This window comes from Aythya fuligula, chromosome 19 (genome assembly GCF_009819795.1).
Source record: "Aythya fuligula isolate bAytFul2 chromosome 19, bAytFul2.pri, whole genome shotgun sequence".
Lineage (NCBI taxonomy): Eukaryota > Metazoa > Chordata > Aves > Anseriformes > Anatidae > Aythya > Aythya fuligula.
In genome coordinates this window covers 1,383,279-1,401,711 of record NC_045577.1, presented here as the reverse complement: position 1 = coordinate 1,401,711, position 18,433 = coordinate 1,383,279, and the positions used below count along the sequence as shown (strand labels likewise).

At 49.1% G+C, this 18,433-nt stretch overlaps 1 protein-coding gene across 1 annotated transcript in view; it reads left to right on the top strand.

The window, feature by feature from the left end:
- Positions 1 to 2,054: 2,054 nt before the first annotated feature.
- NEK6 (NIMA related kinase 6) overlaps positions 2,055 to 18,433 on the top strand; it is a 57,674-nt gene continuing 41,295 nt past the window's right edge. Inside the window, exon 1 of the mRNA XM_032200182.1 lies at positions 2,055 to 2,069. The gene's annotated coding sequence lies outside the window, so the exon portion shown is untranslated. The remainder of the gene's footprint in view (positions 2,070 to 18,433) is intronic.

Here is an 18,433-nt window from a genome sequence, read left to right as displayed (position 1 = left end):
TGTCAAGACTTAATTGAGGAAATTTAATTTTCTTTCTTAACTGAATTGCTGTTGATAATCCAAAGTAATTCTGTCTGGTGTGTCTAATTTAGCCGTGAAAAACCTGGATCTTGAAGCTGTGCACAAGAATGTAGCAGATTTTTGAAAACAGCTTTTCTGAATAGCAAGACAGTAACTCATGGCAGCCGAACAAAAGATCCTTTTCTTTTTTTTTTTTTTTGTTTTGTTTTGATGTAAAACACGAAAGTTCTTGTACCTCGATCCTCTGGCAGTCTGTTTTTAAGAGAAAGAAATGCATTTTTGCAAGTGGCACATCAACAGACCTTGAGAAAATTGAGTTTGGAGAAAAAAAAAAGAATTGAATTCATTTTGTTTCTCTAAGCACTTTCCCATGTTTCAGATTTTGTACTGATAGATTGATGATATGATTTGCTTTAAAACCAGGTGGCCTCTCAGTTTCCATCTGTTGTGTCTATTGCTCTGTCTCTAGTGAGAAGCATTGCATAGCTGTGCAGGCATCTGTACCCTTGAGAGAAAAATCTACGCTATCAGAGCTGCTCAGGGAGATAGAATCTACTTCTGCAGTATCTTAAATGTGAGCTGTATCAGAAACTTGAGGCCCTGCAAGGATCATGTTTATATTCACCCAGGCTGGATGCACTGAATTTATATTAGCTTTGTGTAAACAACTTTACAACAAAAACAAAACTCAGTGATGGTTTCAAAAGAATTGGCTCAGATCTTACAAAATAACCTGAGTATCCCACAAACATTTGCTGCGGCTCTTTTGTCTCCCTGGATGCCAGAGGTGGCCGGGCTTTACTGAGGGTGTTTTCCTAAAAGTAATTCTGATGAACAAACAGTGCCACCTGCGCGAGGACGTGCCGGGACTTCTTGGGTTCTGCAGAACTGGGATTTTGGAGCTCAAACTATGTGAGGAAAGTCTGCTGGCAGCAATGACTTGTTTGGACCAAAATGTCACAGGTAACTGGTTGCCCCAGCCCTGGCGCAGGCGGTGCAGATTGGGGATGCAGCAGCCCCGCAGGCTGCCAGCATTTCTCCAGGAGGTGCTGGCCATGCCTGTAAGTGTGGGATGCAGAGCGAAGCCTTTCCCTTCGGGATGCCTGAAGGAACTGGGGAACACAAAAAGGCCCAGGACACACGGGACAAGATCACGTCCCAAAGACAGGGTCCCCTGCGTGCTGCCTGCGCCGGGCTGGCTGCGACCCCCCCGTGTGCCCGCATTTCCCAGCCTGGCGGGGTCACAGCCATCACCAGCAACATGCCAGCTGCTCGCAGCGACTGAACGGCCTTGGTCGGTGGTCATTTTAAAAATAATGTGTTATTTTTGGGTGGCAGAGCTCCAAGTAGGAACCAAGAAGTAGGAACCAACTAGTGTAGTGGCAAAACTTGCTTCTGCTCACCGACCGGCCCACACCACGGCAGTGCTCTGTACCCTGCTGGTGCCAGCTCACGGGGTGGTGCCCGTGCCCGTGTCCCGGTGGGGCAAGGCCGGGGAGGCCAAAACCTGGCCGAGCCCCGAGCCCGGAGCCCCCGCACGGTGCTGGCAGCGGGGCTACCACCGCGTGCCTTTCACCCGGCCGCCTCGGTTCAGCCGGAGCCGCGGGTTTGGCTTTTATTTACTGGCTTTCAGGCTCCTCTCCCCTCGCAAAGGGGCTTCAGATCCCCGGCCCCAGCACCCCGGGAGCGCCCCGCGGCGGGGGCTGGAGGCGCGGCCCGGCCCGGCGGGGCCCAGCGCAGGCCGCGGCGGGGCGGGAGCGAGGCGCGGGGCCGCCGTCACGTTCCGGGGGAGGAAGGCGGCGGGAGGGCGGGGGGAGGGCTCCGCTCATGCTCCTTCCACAGGGGCAGCGGCGCTCCGGCGGTGACTCATCGCGGGACGTGGAAAAAAGCACCGAGAGGGCGAGCGGGCGGCAGCGCGGAGCCCCCCGCAGGGCCGCACGGAGCCCGCGGCCGAGCGCAGGCGGCGGCGGCCGAGCCCGAGCCCGAGCCCGGAGCCGGGGCCGGGGCTGAGCCCGAGGCCGGGCGGCGGCGGCGGAGCCCGGCGGCAGGTGGGGAGCGGGGCCGCCCGCGCGCGCTCCCGGCCCCCGGCCTGCGTGGCAGCCGCCGGGCGCGCTCCCGAGCGCGGCGGGGAGGGGAGGGGAGGGGAGGTTGGGGGGGGGGGGGGGGGGGGAGAGAGAGCGAGAGATCGCGGGGGCGCGCGGCGGGCACGCGCGCGGCCGAAGTTGCCTCTGGGACCGGGAGCGGGAGCGGGACCGGGACGCGGCGCCGCTCGCTCGCTTCGCGCGGGGCTGCGGGGCCGGGCCGGGCCCCGCCGCTCCTCCGGCCGCAGGTGAGCACCGGGGGGTGCGGGGAGGGGGTGCGGGGCCCGGGCGGCACGTGCACGGCGGGGGCGGCACCGGGGGGAGCGGGGGGGGGGCAGCGCACGGCGGGGACCGGGACGGGGCTGGGGGGGGAGCGGGGGGGGGCTCGGCCCGTCCCGTCCCGTCCCGTCCCCGCTCAGCGCTGCCCCCCCCCGGGGCTGTCCCCGGGGAGCCCCCCCCCGGAGCAAAGCGCTCCGGGGCGCGTTGCACTTGTTGGAGGAGCGGCGGGGCTCCGTGTGTCCGCCTGTCCGTGTGTCCGGCCCTGCCACCGGCCCGGTAACCCGCTCGGTGCGGTGCCGCTGCCCTTCCTCTCGGGGCTTGGTGCCGTGAATCGCGGCCCGCGGCCGTTTCGTTTCTGCAGCCCCGCTGCCGCTGGTGCCTTCCCCGCCACCTCTCGAGGCTCCCACGAGCTCTTTTTCCATTGTCGGGTTTTTTCCTGCCGGCGGTCTTCGTGACAGCCGTGCCTGCAGCTTGGGGGAGGGAAGGGGACTCGTTTCTGATAGCAGAGCTGCTGCTGCCCCCGTTTCCTATGGCTTCATGCCTCAGAGATTTAAAAAAAAAAAAAAAAAAGAAAAAGAAAAGAAAAGGGGGGGGGAGGCTTTTATTATGGTGGAAAAGGAGCATCTCCCGTGGGCAGTGCGGTTTCTGGATGGGGCACAAGTGACGGCTGTCGCCCTGGTGGAACTTGCCGGGACAGAGCCAGCCCGCTGCGATCCCAGCACCCCGGCACAGGACGCGCCTCTGCTCCTGCTGCTTGTCCTGCTCCTCCGGGGGCTTTTTCTTGACCAACACGTGCTTGGTAGGGGAGGACGGGCACACAACTTGGCGGTGAGTTTTAACGCAACTTTGCAGTGCGTAGCCTGGACTCCAAGCCGAGCATGCAGGCAAACTGACTTCTTTAGTGCTCGCCTCCTGTGATCCTGCCCAAAAGGTTTTCTGCCAATGTGTAATACTCCAGCGTATACTGAAAATATTGAGCCTACGCTGTCTCTTCTCATTTCTCATAGTAATCGAGGTTGTGCTGGAGGAAGCAGTGGGAGATTCTGAGATTGATCTCGCACCGCGCTTCTTGGCTTTGTTCAGACCTATCTGTCGGTCTGAAGGCCTCGTTCAGTCAGTGGCTTTAAAGAGGTGTGCTTTTTTTTTTTTTCAGTTCTTTTTTCATCTGTTAACAATTATTTACTCAGAGTAAAATGACTGTTTTTTATTTTTTTTGTGTTTGTATAGGGATAGGAGCCAAAAATACTTGTGTTTTTTTCTACTCGACCTGTGCTTTCTTAGCTGTAAAATGGAGGCAAGTTTTTCTGTGCACCTTCAGAACACTTTCTAGCTGTGCAGAGGATGAATTAGGGAATGTACTTCACACCTTTTCCTGCTTCGTGTGTGCCAAATGTATTTAACTTAAGGCTATGAAAAACAGACAGACGAGAAACAACATGGCAGCACAGAGCTGGAGCAGCCAGCGAGTGGGGCAGGCAGGAAGAATCCGACTTGTTTAAAGCACGAGTTGTCGCGTGCTGCTGGAAGGGCAGAGGCAGTCCCAGAGGAAGATGCCCAAAACCTAGTGATGAAAGCGGGCACCAGTGTAACTCCAGGGGCCTGACTCTTGCCCTGTCCTACATGAAAGCCTCGTTGGGATAGTGGCCTTTTAGAACACAAGTTTAGTGTCCGACTTGTGGTTTTTAGCCTTTGTCACCCTGACTTCTCATGGAAGCTCCTGTTACAGAAGAGGCTGCTCATGGCAAAGAACCCATGAAAGTTGTCTATCTCCAGCTAATGGAAAAAAAAAAAACAACAACTGGAACTTCATTTTAGAAGCTGGGCTATTTCACTAACCACTTCAGTATATGAAAATTCAACGTGTCTAGATGGAAAGGGGCTGTGACGCTTGGGCACAGGATTGTGGTTAAAGAAGCAAATAGAGATTTGGTTAGGAAATAGCATGGTGCATCTTCGTGTCCAGCCTAAAAGCAGGACACACCAGCAACGTTCCTGCAGCCCTGGGAGCAGGCACGGAGTGTCTGTGTGGTCGTAGCTCCCGGCTGCCCTCACGTCACTGAGGGCCTGAGCATGGGGCTTTGGGCAGGAGCTGCGGGGGAGCCTCAGCGCACCTGAGCACCGCGCAGTTGTACACCCCTTGAAATGGCCTTTTCCAGTGTAAAACCACATGGAAGTTAAAGGCTGGCTGAAATGGAGAAGTAAAACGTTGGCATGTTAAAGATGGAGGCCTTGAAAGTAATTTCCTCTGGTGTTAGCTCCTGTTAGCGCTGCTGTGATTGTCCCAGCGCAGGGAAGCACGGCTCGCTGCCTTGTGGCAGCTCAGGCTTTGCAGGACACGTTCAGTGCTGCTGCGACAGGTACGGGTCCAGTGAGACATTGCACACAAAAGCAGTGCAGAGTGCTGGAGCCCCTCACGGGGCACCGCGGTGCCCTGGGGCTGTGCAGAGGTGCCTGGTGTCCGCCAGATCCTGGCCCTGCAGCGCTGAGACGAGGAGATGCCTTTGCTAGCAGCAGCACGGTTTGGTAGGGCACGGTGCAGCGGCTCCCCGGGGAGGCTGTGGGATCCCCACCGGTGTTCAGGTTGGGCTGCGCAGCGCTGCAGAGGGTGCTGAAAGGAGGGAGGTAGAGGGGAAAAACAGAAGCCAAAAAATTTGCATTCAAATTCTAGATTTTAAGAAAGTGCTTTTTAAAAGCACAGCATGCTGGTTTTCGTTGTTTGTTTGTTTGTTTTTTCCCAGCAGGTTGCAATTGCTGCAGTGTGTCTGAATTAGAGAGAACATCCAGCCCTTGTTTAAAAACGCCTTGCAGGTTTATTGGGGAGGGTGCTGTTTGGTTTTCAAGCAGGATTGGAGCTGCTGTTGCTGCTCGGCTGAAAGGTAGGGCAGGGAGAACCAAGGTCCTCGCAAGCAGGGGACTGAGCGGACACTTCTAGAAGTCGGGAGCTAAGTTTTATTTAAAAGCAGAAAACCATGGGGAGTTGCTTTTAATAGCAGTTCAAACGCAGCAGTCTGTAAAGCTGTCAAATCTTTTTATGGCTAGGTAGGTCTCTTTCTATCTTGGCTTATTTTTTATATGCATATTGGCTTGGATCAAGATTACTTCAAGTTCTAACCTGTGCTAAGTATTTAAACATCTGGACATGCTGTACACCGACGTACATGCACGAGAAGTCTCCTGAATTGTGTTAACATTTTTAAACATTTTTTTTTTAATTTTCAGAATATTTCAAATATTTCATAAAATACATTTTTAAATAAAGTCAGTTACAAGTGTGTGTTCAGCTTCAGTGTTTAATCAGATGATTTGATTTCTCACATGGCAAATATCAAACATTTTTACGGTGTCAGTACAATTAAAGAAATTAAATTTCTGAAGTGTTTACTTCGGCTTGGTGCTACTTTAAGTGCCTGCTATCATAGATTCCAGGCAGTGAACAGCTGTCTGTCGCAGATGGAGAGGAAAAAAAACTTCCCCTTAGCTTCTTACTTCTAAAAAGGTTTCCTTACAAAACCAGTAGTAACGTAATACTACCTTTTAGTCAAATTTGAGCTTCCTGTTACGTGTTTAAGTGAACTGACAGCAGACAGTATTGATTTGAAAGCAAATGGGGTAAGTGAATAACTCTAGGAATTTCATACTCCAAAGCGTTCTTGAAACCTCACAAATGCTTGCTTAGAAGTCAGAATGCATTATTTATTTGGTCTCTTTTTTTTTTTTCTAAATCTACTTAAATACTGCTTTTAAATCTTCCCCTCCTCAGGTGAAGGCAGTGTAATCCTCATGCCCAATAAAACTCCACTCCTGCAGTGACGTTGAGATAACTGCATTTTTTTTCCCTTCCGCTGCCTTGCAGGTAGTTTATGAATTACTTCTTTAGAGTCTACTGCATTTTATTAAAATAAAGTCTTCAGCTGTGGGCTCCGAGCACGATGCGTGCTTCGCCTGGTGACTCAAAGCACGCGCCGGGCCCTTCCCAGTCTCTGGGCAGAGCCGTGGGCAGCAGCACGGCAGGGCGCTGTGTTCGTCCTTCCTTTGGGTTTTGGTTTTGTTCATAATTTCAAGCAGTTCTCGCTCTGATGCCGCCCTGCTTCAGGGGCAGGGGTCCGTGCACCTTTCTGTTCGCTGCGCCTTGGGACGTGGTGGTGCTGTGTGTCAGCTCACCTCGGTGCCATGCAGGCACGGTGGACGTGCAGTGCCAGACATGGGGCAGGTGAGAACGTGGCTTCTTCAGGTTTTGGGGGCTACCAGTGCCAGGAGCCCTCTGGGGAGCCTTTGGGAGCTGGCTCCTGAGCTGTGCTGTGGGCGAGCTGGGCACGCTGCCATCCAACCTGAGCGGGGAGCCACGAACGCTGAGGAGCAGGGCAGGGGCTCCCCGCTGAGGAGGGGACGGAGCAGTGGGAGAGGGGATGGTGCAGCTCCGTGCTGCACAGCTATTCGCAACATGAGCGGCTGTCAACAGCCCTGGAGACAGCTGAGGGACCTTGCCGAGGGGGTCCTGGTCTCGCGTTTCAGCTCAGCATCCCACCTCTCCGAGCTGTCTGTCGCTGTGTGCCCTGCCCTGGGGCTCCCCGGGGGCGCCCCGTGGCTCCGTCCCCTGTCCCATGGGACCGGTGGCACCTCACCTAGCTCCCTGAGTCTGCAGGGGTCAAAAACCGAGCCGATAAGGGCCGTGACCCCGCGCCCAGCCCAGCCTGCTGACGGAGCAGGTGTTGCTCCACGCCCTGGGAGGATTTGCAAGGCTTTCATTTTGCAGAGCTCGGTGACAGGCGCCGCTCTCCAGTTGCTTTTGTCGTCCGGTCTGCGCGCCTCGAGAAGCCCGCTTGCTGCGAGGTGGGAAATACCCAGTGGCCTGCCGAAAACTCCCGGTGTGCCTGAGGCAGAACCTGAAATCCAGGCTGACAGCGGGTGCCTGGAGGCGAGGAACAGCTCGTGCGAGAGCCGGTGCCGAGGGACATGCTGGTGGCCAGGAGCTCGCCCCGCTCACGGTGCAGGGAGATGCACGTTCCCCTTTTTGCTGAGAGCTGGTGGGCCTCCTTGTCCTCCTGCACTTTGGGGAGATTTTTCTTAGCCTTGTGAATTTTAAACGGTGCAGTTGGAGATGGAGATTGCTGTAGGTGGTGCAACAGCAACTGGGGAACGTTGGTCTGAAGGGCGGATTGCTTCACAGTAAATTCAATACGATTTTTTTGAGGAATTGCCCCTGAAGTCTCTGTCCTGTCCTTACCCTCATGGGCACGTTTCTCTGCCATCCCGAAAAGGAGTGTTTTTTCTCCTTGTTGGAGCATTTTGGGTTTCTTCATAGAAGCACTGAGAACTGCCAAGACTCCTGGAGAGTTCGTGGTGGGTTCTGGTCCTGGGGGCATACGGATGTCATTACAGTGGGGAGATAGGGAGAAAAACCTGAGAGATGTTTTAAGGTTCCTTTTCTCCCAAATGTAGGGACTTAGATTGAAATAGGTGTTAGCAAACGTGGACACAAAAAACCCTCTTCTGTTCATGGAAGTTCTGCTTTCGTTCCTCTGCGCTGTCAGTATTCCATTAGACCTCCTATCAAACAGCTGTGCGAAACTTAAAGCTTACAAGCGCTAAACTAGAACACCAGCAACAAAAAGCCTTGAAAAGGTCCTTCAAAATCCATGACTGCATTTCAAAGAAGCAAATAAGTCAGAGCTGCGTGTGTCTGTAGGTTACCCTTTAATCAGCAGGGAAATCTAAGTGGTGACTTTCAGCTGTCACTATATTAAGAACCAGCGCTGCCTTTCGTGGCAGTCTGTATATACTGCAGTCGGTGCTATGTAGTAAATATTCTTGCTGTGTTTTCATAATCATTCTACTTAGAGTAAGTGCTTCTTGGGTGGGTATTACAAATCTGTTAATCTTTATGGTATTTATAGGGTAATTTTTAACTCTCCTGAGCTCCTTACTTCCTTACAGGTCAATTACTCAATTTATAACGTTTTGTCACTCGTAAGAACTTTACCATCCAAGGGTAAACAGTGGTGGGTACGGTTCTTTACCTGTGTTTGCTCTCGGTTCTTTGTGTATTACGGAATGCCATAATTTACGGTGTGACCTGTTGGGATTTCTTTGAGTCTCCCCGGTTTGTACTTTAAAGTGACTGCGATGACTTATTGCAGCTTTTGTGCTTCATCACTAATGGAGGGAGAGGGGAAGGCTTGCCGCAGCCCTCTCTGAAGAAAAGGCTGTTCATCACGTTGTGGCTGCTTCAGTCACAATTGCTGCAGATAATGTTTAGGTATTTTTGGTTGGCGATTGCTGTAGCTGGTGACTGTAAGTCAGACCCCACCGTGTTGCTGAGCACGCAGCTCTCGGGGAGGCGGTGGTGAGGAGGGAGGGCTGGCTCGAGGCTGTTGGCGCTGTAGCTGTCAGTTTTAAAGTAAAGATTTGTTTGAATGGAGGGGGTTGAGTAGGTCTGGTGTTTGAAAAGGTGATCTCCCTGCGCTCGAGTTTGTCCTCTTGAGATTGCCTTTCCCCTTGCTACTGTCCCCGCTCCTTTCGCTGGGACGTCTCCCCTGCTGCCAGCAAGCTGCGGCGGGGGCACCGGGCAGTCACTGCGATCCCTGGTTCTGGGGACAGCCCCGAGTGCTCAGCAGCAAGCAAAGCTCTGGAAGAAGCAGAGCGGTGGGAAATTTTCTGGAAGGTCGAGGGTAGGTGCAGCCGGAGGGGCTGAGCGGTCTCGCACTGAGCTCTCTTCCTCTCGCTGCCTGGGAATGCTGAAGGGAAATGTGCCGGGCTCTCATTTGTGCTGTTCTGCCTGGTGTCTGCAAGATGCAGCTTCTGCTGCAGAAGCAGGTTTCAGCGTCTGTGGTGACTCTGTGAGGATCTAATAAATCCCCTAAGGAGCCTGATTTCTAGTTGCACTTTTCTTTCTTCCCAGATGTAAACCATGATTCATTCTCACGGACAAGCAGACCTTGTAGCGTTTCTGGTGTAACACACAGTGAATTTATTGTTTTCAGAGATTCAGCTGAGATTTTTGTTGGTGGTGGTGGTTATGCTTTGTGAGCACACCACACTGTGGTGTTCCCTTCCAGCCGCTTTTTCCCTCCTCCATAACCCCCCTCAACATTTCATTTGCTTGTGGATTAACAAAATGTCAAAAGGGCAAGGAAGGAAACAAAGGCTTGATTTCAGAGTAGGAAGGTCAGATGTTTACTGCCTCGGCTTTGCTCATTCCATCACTAACAGGGCGCTGAGACTCACCCGGCACTGTGCTCACTGCAGGCTTCTCCCCGGGTCTGTGGGGTCTGCGGGGTCCCATCCTGCCGCCTGCCAGCACCGTGTGGGGGTTCCTGGCACTGCCAGGAGCTGGTGGCGTTGCCTGGTGTGTGAGAGGGTGCTCAGCTCAAAAAGTGTACGTGAAAGGCCAGCCTGGGGCGGCCGGCGGGGTGTGTGTGCTTAAGGCACCAATTTGCATGTAGTGCTCTGAAGGAAGTTTGAAATGACCCCTGCATCACCGCTCTTATCAGGCTCCGGTGAAGTTGCCCAATATCGTTCCTCTTGTTCATCTGAAACGGGGGGGAGCCGAACGGCAGCTTGCTCATTTTATTGGTGACATAGATGGCACTAATGAGTTTGATAACAGCAGCTGGATGATATGGGGAATGTGTTTTCCCTTCGGAGACTGTCTCCGATTTGTTATACCAGCCCATATTTAAGTTTTTATCTACTCCTAAGTCAGCAGGCAGCAGTCACAGCCGGGGTTGCTCTTGTTCATGCATCCAGCATGTGGCATGAATTCTGCCCCGCGCTCAGCTGCTGTCAGTGCCTTTTCCTTCGCGCTGTCACTGCAGGGTGAGGCACTGGGGCTCTCGGGCTCGTGCCTGGATGCTTTGCTGAGAGCGTGTGGCCGCTACGTCCCTCGCAGACCAGCTCTCCTTTCACTGGCAGGCTTTGGGTTTAGGCTGTGAACTCCTGAGGGAGGCAGCGGGTCGTGAGGTGCCGTAGCAGAGCAGCCCTCATCGTCACCTCCCGTGTGCTAAAGCTTGGGTTTGACCTCCGAGACACAGCGGTGTGGTCCTGCCTCTGCCTCCTCTCCGCTGTGCTCGCGGTTCTGGGGCTTTGGGTTTATCTCTCTTGTGCCTTGGTTTGATCCGAAATAGTCCGGTCCGTAAACCTGTGGCTGTGACTTCTGGAAACCCACTGGCAATGTATTCCAATCCCTTCCCAGAATTATTCCCCTTCCTGAAGTACCAGGTACACCTCTCCTCTTAAACGACTCCTGTGCTGGCCACAAATGCATTTTTTAACCTTAGTTCAACTCCATTGATTTATGAAGCTCTCTTGCAAGCCCCGCGTTGCAGGGCTGAGAAATCACTTGTTTGTGAGATGGGTATTTGAGAAGTGAGCAAGATGGGTTAATCAAGTTAATTAGAAAATCCATTAGGACTTAGGAGCAGTAAGAAGACTCGCTCTTCTTTGCTGACGTGTTTAAGTCTGGTAGGGATTTAGAGCTCAGGTTGCACACTGAAATTTTGGTTCCTCTGAAAGGTGAGATAACCAGGTGAGGTATTTTCGCCCCACCTTGCCTCCACCGGGGGCTGGTGCAGGGTTCTCGTGGTCACTGACCACCTCTGGCACCTGTGGCAGTAGTGTTAGAAAATGCAGATCCCTAAATGTGAGAGCCCTCGGGGCGTCCTGTTGGCAATGCAGGGACCTGGTGCACAGTTTGGTTGGAGGCAGGCAGGATGCCTGGCACTGTGCAGTCCTTTCCTGTAGCCCCATAAGGGCACACGGGTGTTGTTCCTGCAGTAGGGTGTTTCTGGATGTAGCTCAGGCTCCTCTGGCACATACCGAGCCCAGTTCGTTTCCAAGTGCCTACTGGTCATCAGCCAATGAAAAGCCAATGACTACTATAAAAATTTCTTCCACATGCAAACCAAAAGGCACAAATTCTGTATTTATTCACACTCTGTCAGAGCAGCAGAGCTGATGGATCCCTAGCTCCTGATCTGTGTCCGTCCCACCAGCACAAGGCAAGGCTTTTCTGCAGGGCTGCGAGGCTGCTCCTCGGGTGCTTCCTGCTGCAGCTCATGTTTTTTCCAGAGAACTGGGTGCATTGTTACTCATTTATTTATTTATTTTTACTAGCTCTCTAAGCTGGTTCATTTCACATCAGCTCAACTTGTTCCTTTGCTGTCAGTGTCTTTAATTTTGATTTTTCTGCTTTTGCATTTGTTTTGCTGTGTCATTTGCTGCTTCACTGCTCAGGGTTGGCTTCACCTGGATTTTGTTGCAACTAAAAATTATTTCTGTTGATGAGAAAATGTGTTTTATACACAGATAATAACAAGCTCTCAACATCATTTGCATTGATATTGATAAAACATTGTAGTTTATTTTCAACTTTGTGAATATTTGTTCCTTCCTGAGACAAATCTTGGTGTTTCTGCAAGTGCCTGATGGTAGAGTTGTCCCCGCTGCTGAGCGGGCCCATGTCAGATATTTTGAGGTGTGTTCAGCATAATTACTCTTAAAAACTGGTAATTCAGGATGGTTGGAAAATTACATTTTGCTTTGTTCATAGATTGCTGAAAACTAAATTGCACTCTGTGCTTCAGCTGGGTATTTTTCTTCCTTTCTTTTGGTAGTGTTAGGACTTCTCCCCTGAATTCTTAATGAAAGAAAAAGCGTGGGGCGGGCAGGACAGGAGGCTCGTGTTTACATGAGTGAGCCTACGGGTTTTAATAATCTGCTGATTCTTCTGGGTTTATGCCTCAACAGTGGGGCTTGTTAGAATAATGAAACACACAGGGCAGAATGTAGTGCTGAATGTTTTTTGTCTGGCACAGAGCTTGCGCATTTAGCCAGAGCTTTCTCAAAAGGTTGATTCCCAGCTTCTTGTCAGAACATTCTGTGCAGGCCTCTGTAGGAGAAAAAATTGGACCCAATTTAAATAGACAGTCTTGTGAATCCTGAAAGAATTTGGGCATTTAGCCCAGGAAAGGGAGAGTTCTCTGCAAGAACGTCATTAACCCTGTCTGTCATCAAAATAAGTAATAAAAGTAACTATGCAGACTTTATAAAGAACAGAACTTTCTTGTTTTACCCCGCAGCCGTGATTCGCGAGGCACTGGTGCGTGAATCTTGCTCTCCAAGGAAGCTGTCCCGGTGGCAGAGGGGATGGAGGGGCCCTGCGGGCATTGCCGTGGAGGAGTGGGCACGAGGTGCAGGCAGCATCAAACCAACCCAACCCAAACCCGTGCTGTTAGTTCCAGGAATGGGTAGGGAAAGCAGTCATTTTATTTAGTATAGATAAGCCACTTTATAGCAACATTCGATAGTAGCTGGCCCGGCATATTTTGAGGAGGAATGATACAAACGTGTTTCTAATGTAGCTATTTTTGTAAGTAGAAAAATGTTCAATCTTTTTACACAGGGAAGAGTTTCTGCTTCCGTTTGGCTGTTGCTTGCAGGATCCAGATGCGGGGAAGCTCTTGCAGTGCTACATCTGGCGGCTTTGTAAGTTGTGCAGAGGGTTTACGAGGTGGCTTTGAAGTTGCCTTTGGATTTGAATCATATGAGTCTTCACGTTGGCTAGGCTGCATCATTCTCAGCATCATTTCCTCTTACTTTAGATTATGAGAAATGTAAATACTTCAAGCTGTTGTTCTGATGTTTTGAAGTTGGGCCTACATAAATATATATATAAAATATATAATGTCCTCCTCTGTTCCTCTTCCCTCCATTCCAGATAGATATGTTGGCTATAAAGACACAAATTCGTGAGCAGGGTGGCTACAGCAGGTTTCAGGGATTTCGAGCCCATCTGATGTGAGCTGAGGAAATACTTCGTGTTCTTCGTTGCATGTGGTGGGAACGTATTTCAGGGATTGGCGGAAATCGGATGTTTTCCCCATAGGTTGGGAATAGTCGGTCTTCCCTAGTAGATTTTGGCTCTGTTTTTACAGGGGTTCTTTGGGTGTTGATTGGGAGTGCAAACTGGTTGTATTTCACGTGCAGATTGCCAGCTTGCTGGTAGGACCGTAAGCTTGCTTTCTTACGTGCAAATAGGTGATTGTTCCCTCGATGCAGGAGGAGGCTGCAGCCAGCGGGATAATGAAGCTGACGTTATGGGCACAGACAGAGCACACTTCATAGCTCTATGTGATGTTACTTATTTCAGTTATGATTTAATGATGTGAAAATGTCTGGCAGTTTCTGTGAACGTATATGTTATGAATATATTTCCAGCCTATATTTAATCTTTCCTTCATCTGAAATGAATGAATTCTGAGAAGGACAACAGAAATGTTCTTAAATAATTTGGCTTCAGGCTTGAAAGCTTTATTGCATTATAAATTAAAAGGTAAGCATGTTGTTGCATGCTTAGTAAGCAATACGGTAAAATTCCAGGTAGATTTAGTATGTGTTTATTTTTAACGTGTTTCGTTAACACGAATAGTGGCCTGAGAGGTCTATCTCTACCCTTTCAAAGGTTGTAAAAATGAATTAAATGAATACTTTTGGAAGGCTCAAAATTGTGCCTAGAAGAATATAAATTAGTTGGGGGAAAATGCAGCCTGCTGTTGCTGTTCTGCATTTACAGTATTATCTGTCTTCAAAGGAGCTGTTGTCAGTTTAAATGCAGCTGACTGCCATCCATACTAAATTTTGATTTTAAATACGTATTTGATATTTATCTACAGATAGGAACACTGTACGTAAATATTTACACATGGTGTTGCAGGAGGAAATTCCGTGCAGGGAAGTAAGAGGTAGGACTAGTCCGGTTAGGCTGGTGAAAAGGAACATTTATCTCATTGTCACATTGATTACTTAGCCATAACTGTAAATCACTAAGTGCCCTTGGCATCGATCCTAGGGCTGTTTAATAGGAGCCATGTGAAACCATCCCGTGTAATGAGTGGATTGAGCTACATAACATTTAAAGTACATTTAGAAGACTTTTAAAAACAATTATATCTTTTGATTTGGCATCAAGTTCTAAGAAGCAGATTTCACAACATACTAAAAAACAAACAAACAAACAAAAACACAGCACTAACAAAAGCCTCACATTAAACCTGTCCTCCAAGTCCACGTTACATACCACAAAAAGAGTAGATAGTTTACAAGAAAATAATAACAGTAGTAACAAGGAACAAATAAAAGATAGAAAATCGTTTAGCAGCTGTTGGTGTGTTTGGAGCTGTAGGGAACATACAGACCTCATCTACGTAAGAGCAGTGTAAACTATTGTTGATGATGTATGGAGAAAAACACAATGGGAACATGAGAGATTTCGAACCAAAATTAGAAATAAGTTGGTAACTACCTTTCTGGTTGGTGGGGAGAACTAAGTCAAGTAATGGCTTTTATGCCCATTCTATCAGATCTATTGTCTTAACTCCAGTAGCATCGTCAGGTGTAGTAGTATAGCTGAGAAGGGGAAAATACTGACAGAGACCTTGCTATTTCCAAGTCATTTTAATAGATTTGTTGCCAAACTAGACTATAGTGTACTTGAAAAAGATAATCTTGCCTGCTAAAAATGGGAATATGGACCTGAACTGGATGTAGAGAGTAATTTAAAGGAGAGTGGAAAGTTTGACATGGATATTTAATTATTGGCAGGAAGCATTTGTTTTATTGACATCCGCAGTGAGATGGCTCCGACTAGCTTAAAATTTGTTGACTTAATGTCATTTTGCTTCTAGGTATGGAACAGTGAATTACAGTGTCTGTCACTGCATTTGTTTAATGAATATCAGTTGTTGACATAAAATGAAAAAGCTCTAGGGCTTTTCAGCCATTTTGCTAAAGCATTCGTGGTGGATTTTGGGTCTTCAAGAAGCCAGCACTCCATTACTGGCTGTTAACACTTTGTGCAAACTAGATTCTGCACAAAAGTTTGCAGAAAGTCTTAACGTAACCCCATCTGCACCTGCTTTCAGGATAAATAATTCCAGCACTCATAAAACGGAGCACATGTCTGAGACACTGAGAAGACTTGGGTTCTGTTCTTCTAGGTAGTGGTCAATTTGTAACAAACATCCTCACCCTTTTAGGGTTTTACAAATTAAATTGCAGGTATGGTTTTCACCAAGGGCTGTGACTTCCCTGATACTAAAGACAAGGAAAGTTGATTTCTGCCAGTTTTCAGTTGTCCTTTAGAGCTTATGTCATTGAGGATGAATAAAATTATATTAGATAGTATATTAGCCCTTTGGTCATGGATGGAATTACTAAATCCAATGAAGTTGTGTAACTGGGTGATCTTAATATTGTTTTTAAGAGTTTATTCACGCTTCCGTATATTTTATGCTTTCTTGGGCTCTGCATGTGTACATAATTCATGCTGTATTACATTTGCTGGTGTACATGTATATGCATAGATACAGTTTCTTCCTAATATTAAGCCTAAATTCTTGAAACTGTTGACTGATGATACATCTGCTCTTTGCGTAACAGTTCTTGCTCGGATTCCCTTATTGCAATCTGGAGCTGTTAGTAAGGAAAAAATGCACGGTCCTTCCTCTGCACGGCTTCTGGTGGTCGTAGGCAGTGTCGCCACCGCAGCAGCGTTCCAGCCAGCTGCACGTTCTGTAGGCAACTCTTTCTAAACATTTTTTCACTAAATTATTTGCTTAACTCTGCTCTTGCTGCATTGTCTCCCATCTCTTGCATTTCGTCGGCATTCTTCATGTTTTTTCCCTTTAACATTTGTATTTATAGGTTGTTTTTATTTTCAGTGTTGGCAGGTGTGTATTTCACATTAACATGAGGCTTTTTTGGATGTTAGGCTGCTATTTGCTTATGGTAATTTCCAGTCATCATAAGGTGACTGTTGAGAGAGATGAGCAGAGAGGGGAAAAAAAATTGTCAAGCATTTACAGTAAATACTCTCTGCTTTTGGAAACACTGTCAGAAGTTTAATTGTTAGGTTCAAGTAAGTTTGTCATGTGCCAGACAGAATCAGTCTGCTGTAATGAATGGGTTGTGCACTTCCACCAGCAAAAAGGGAGAGTGAGAAACCCGGGGATGCTCAGGACTCCCTGTCACCTTGCACTGCAGAAGGGATGGGGTAGGCTTTTTAACCTAGCCTGTAATTAGGTTTTGCATGGAAGCATATATTACTGCGCTTGCTTTGCCAAAGCTCTTCAGTATGATGGATGAGATTTAAAGGTTGATCTGCCTAAATTGCTATGAGAATACTAACGACAGAGATATTTCTGTTGTGAACTATTCCTACCAGACATCACGGCTGTGACAGAGATGGTGTAAGATAATGGACAATAAAAGTCACTCAAAAATAATACTCTCCTAGGATTGGACTGCCTTCTGCACGGCACGTACCCTGAACCAGAGCGATAATGTAATCATAAGCCAAGATCATCATTTAAATATATAGGTAATCTCATATAGTATCCTGACAGATTTATTTTACGAGCAGGCAGGAGAGAATATTCTTGGGCAGTAGAGAGGAAGAAAGCGTTACTGACGTGGCTGTGTGTATTTTGTAAAATAGTTTGCTCCAGCCTTTTGGGAGCGACTCCCACGGCCGGGCTCTGCTGCAGACGTCGCCAGCTGACGGGCAGCCTGCCTGCCTCGGGCGCAGTGGCGGCTCTGGTTCACAGTTAATCTGTATGCTTTGTACGTGGAGAGGTGGGAGTTGGGGCAGTACTTTAAGAGATGCACTTGACTGTGTTTAAACAACCGGTGGATTTCTGGAACGATGTAAGACTTGCCTTTTTGTTTTGTTATACACAAGGTACCCGAATAGAGGGGCTTGCCTCCTGCTGCTCTGGGGTTTGGGATGGGGAGGTTGTGAGAGGCAGAGAGTAACTGAGTGGAAAAGCATGGACATACATATGTATGTACGTATATCATGATATTTGAGGGCACTGGAGCAGGTCAGAGGTACAAACAGCACAGTAACGTGCCCAGGAAGGGCACAGCTGCCCCCATTTTGCAGCCAGCAATGTTGACACTGCTGGAGGCCAGGTTGCATTGCTTTCAGGATGGGAAGCTGTGCCAAAGGAGAAGGCCCCAAGCCCCATGGTTCATTCCAGAATGGTTTTTGTGGCAGTATGAGGAAGGGCTGGAGTTGCAGGGCGCGTTACAGAAGCGGCCTCAGGAGGGGCCTTCACCTGAAGTGCGGAGCAGCCCCGCAGCCCCGCCTGCCAGGCTCCTGGCACCGGCCATGGTGCCTCCCCTCGCTGCCTGCGGCCTTTCTGCCTCAGCGGGTGCTTGGGCCTGGTTTGATGTGCTCTTCGCTCCCCTCCTGAGCGCTTTTCACCCCCCATAGTGGAGGGCCAGAGCGCTAGGCCCGCCTGAAGCCATGCTGCGAGAGCAAAGCGCTTGTCCCATGTAGGCCTCGTTGTGTTCCCCTCCGCTCTGAGATCTCTTCTGAGTTCCTGAAGAGCATCTGACTTTTCACAAAGCTGCTGAGATACAAACCGAAAGAAAATGAGGTGGAACTTCTTGGGACCTTGAGTGCTTTTGGTGCACTGGTTTCAAAATTTATGTCTCCCAACTTAAAGCCTGTTGCGTGAGGCGAAGCAGCTCTAGGCTGAGCTCAGGTACATTTTCTCAAATATTTCTCTATTTATTTAGGACGCTGGTTCAATTGGAAGTCTTTCACTTCCTTCCATTGTTTTCAGAAACTGTTTTCCCCAGTGGCTGAGGCGCAGGCGAACAATCGTGCAGCATTAACATCTCTGCAAATATTTACATAGGCAGTACATTCAGCTACATAGGAACTGCCCTTTTCTGTGCCTGGCTATATGCTGCCGTGGTGTCTGCCCTGTACGAGAAAGTTAAAAGCATTTTCCAAGGCAGCATGCCTTGCTTTATATTGTACAGCTAAGTACCAATACTTTAATAACTGTAAATACCAGTGTATTCTATACTTGTGAGAATTCCTTCTGATTTTGCTGTGATAAAAGTGCTTTCATGTTTGGTGCAGAGGGAGGTGAGCCTGCCTCTGCTCTTGTAATATAGAGGTGGCACAGGTAAAAGCAATGTGTGATCATAAGCTTTGGTGTTTGAAACTCACCTGAACGGGTGACGTTTTTGCTGCTGTACGA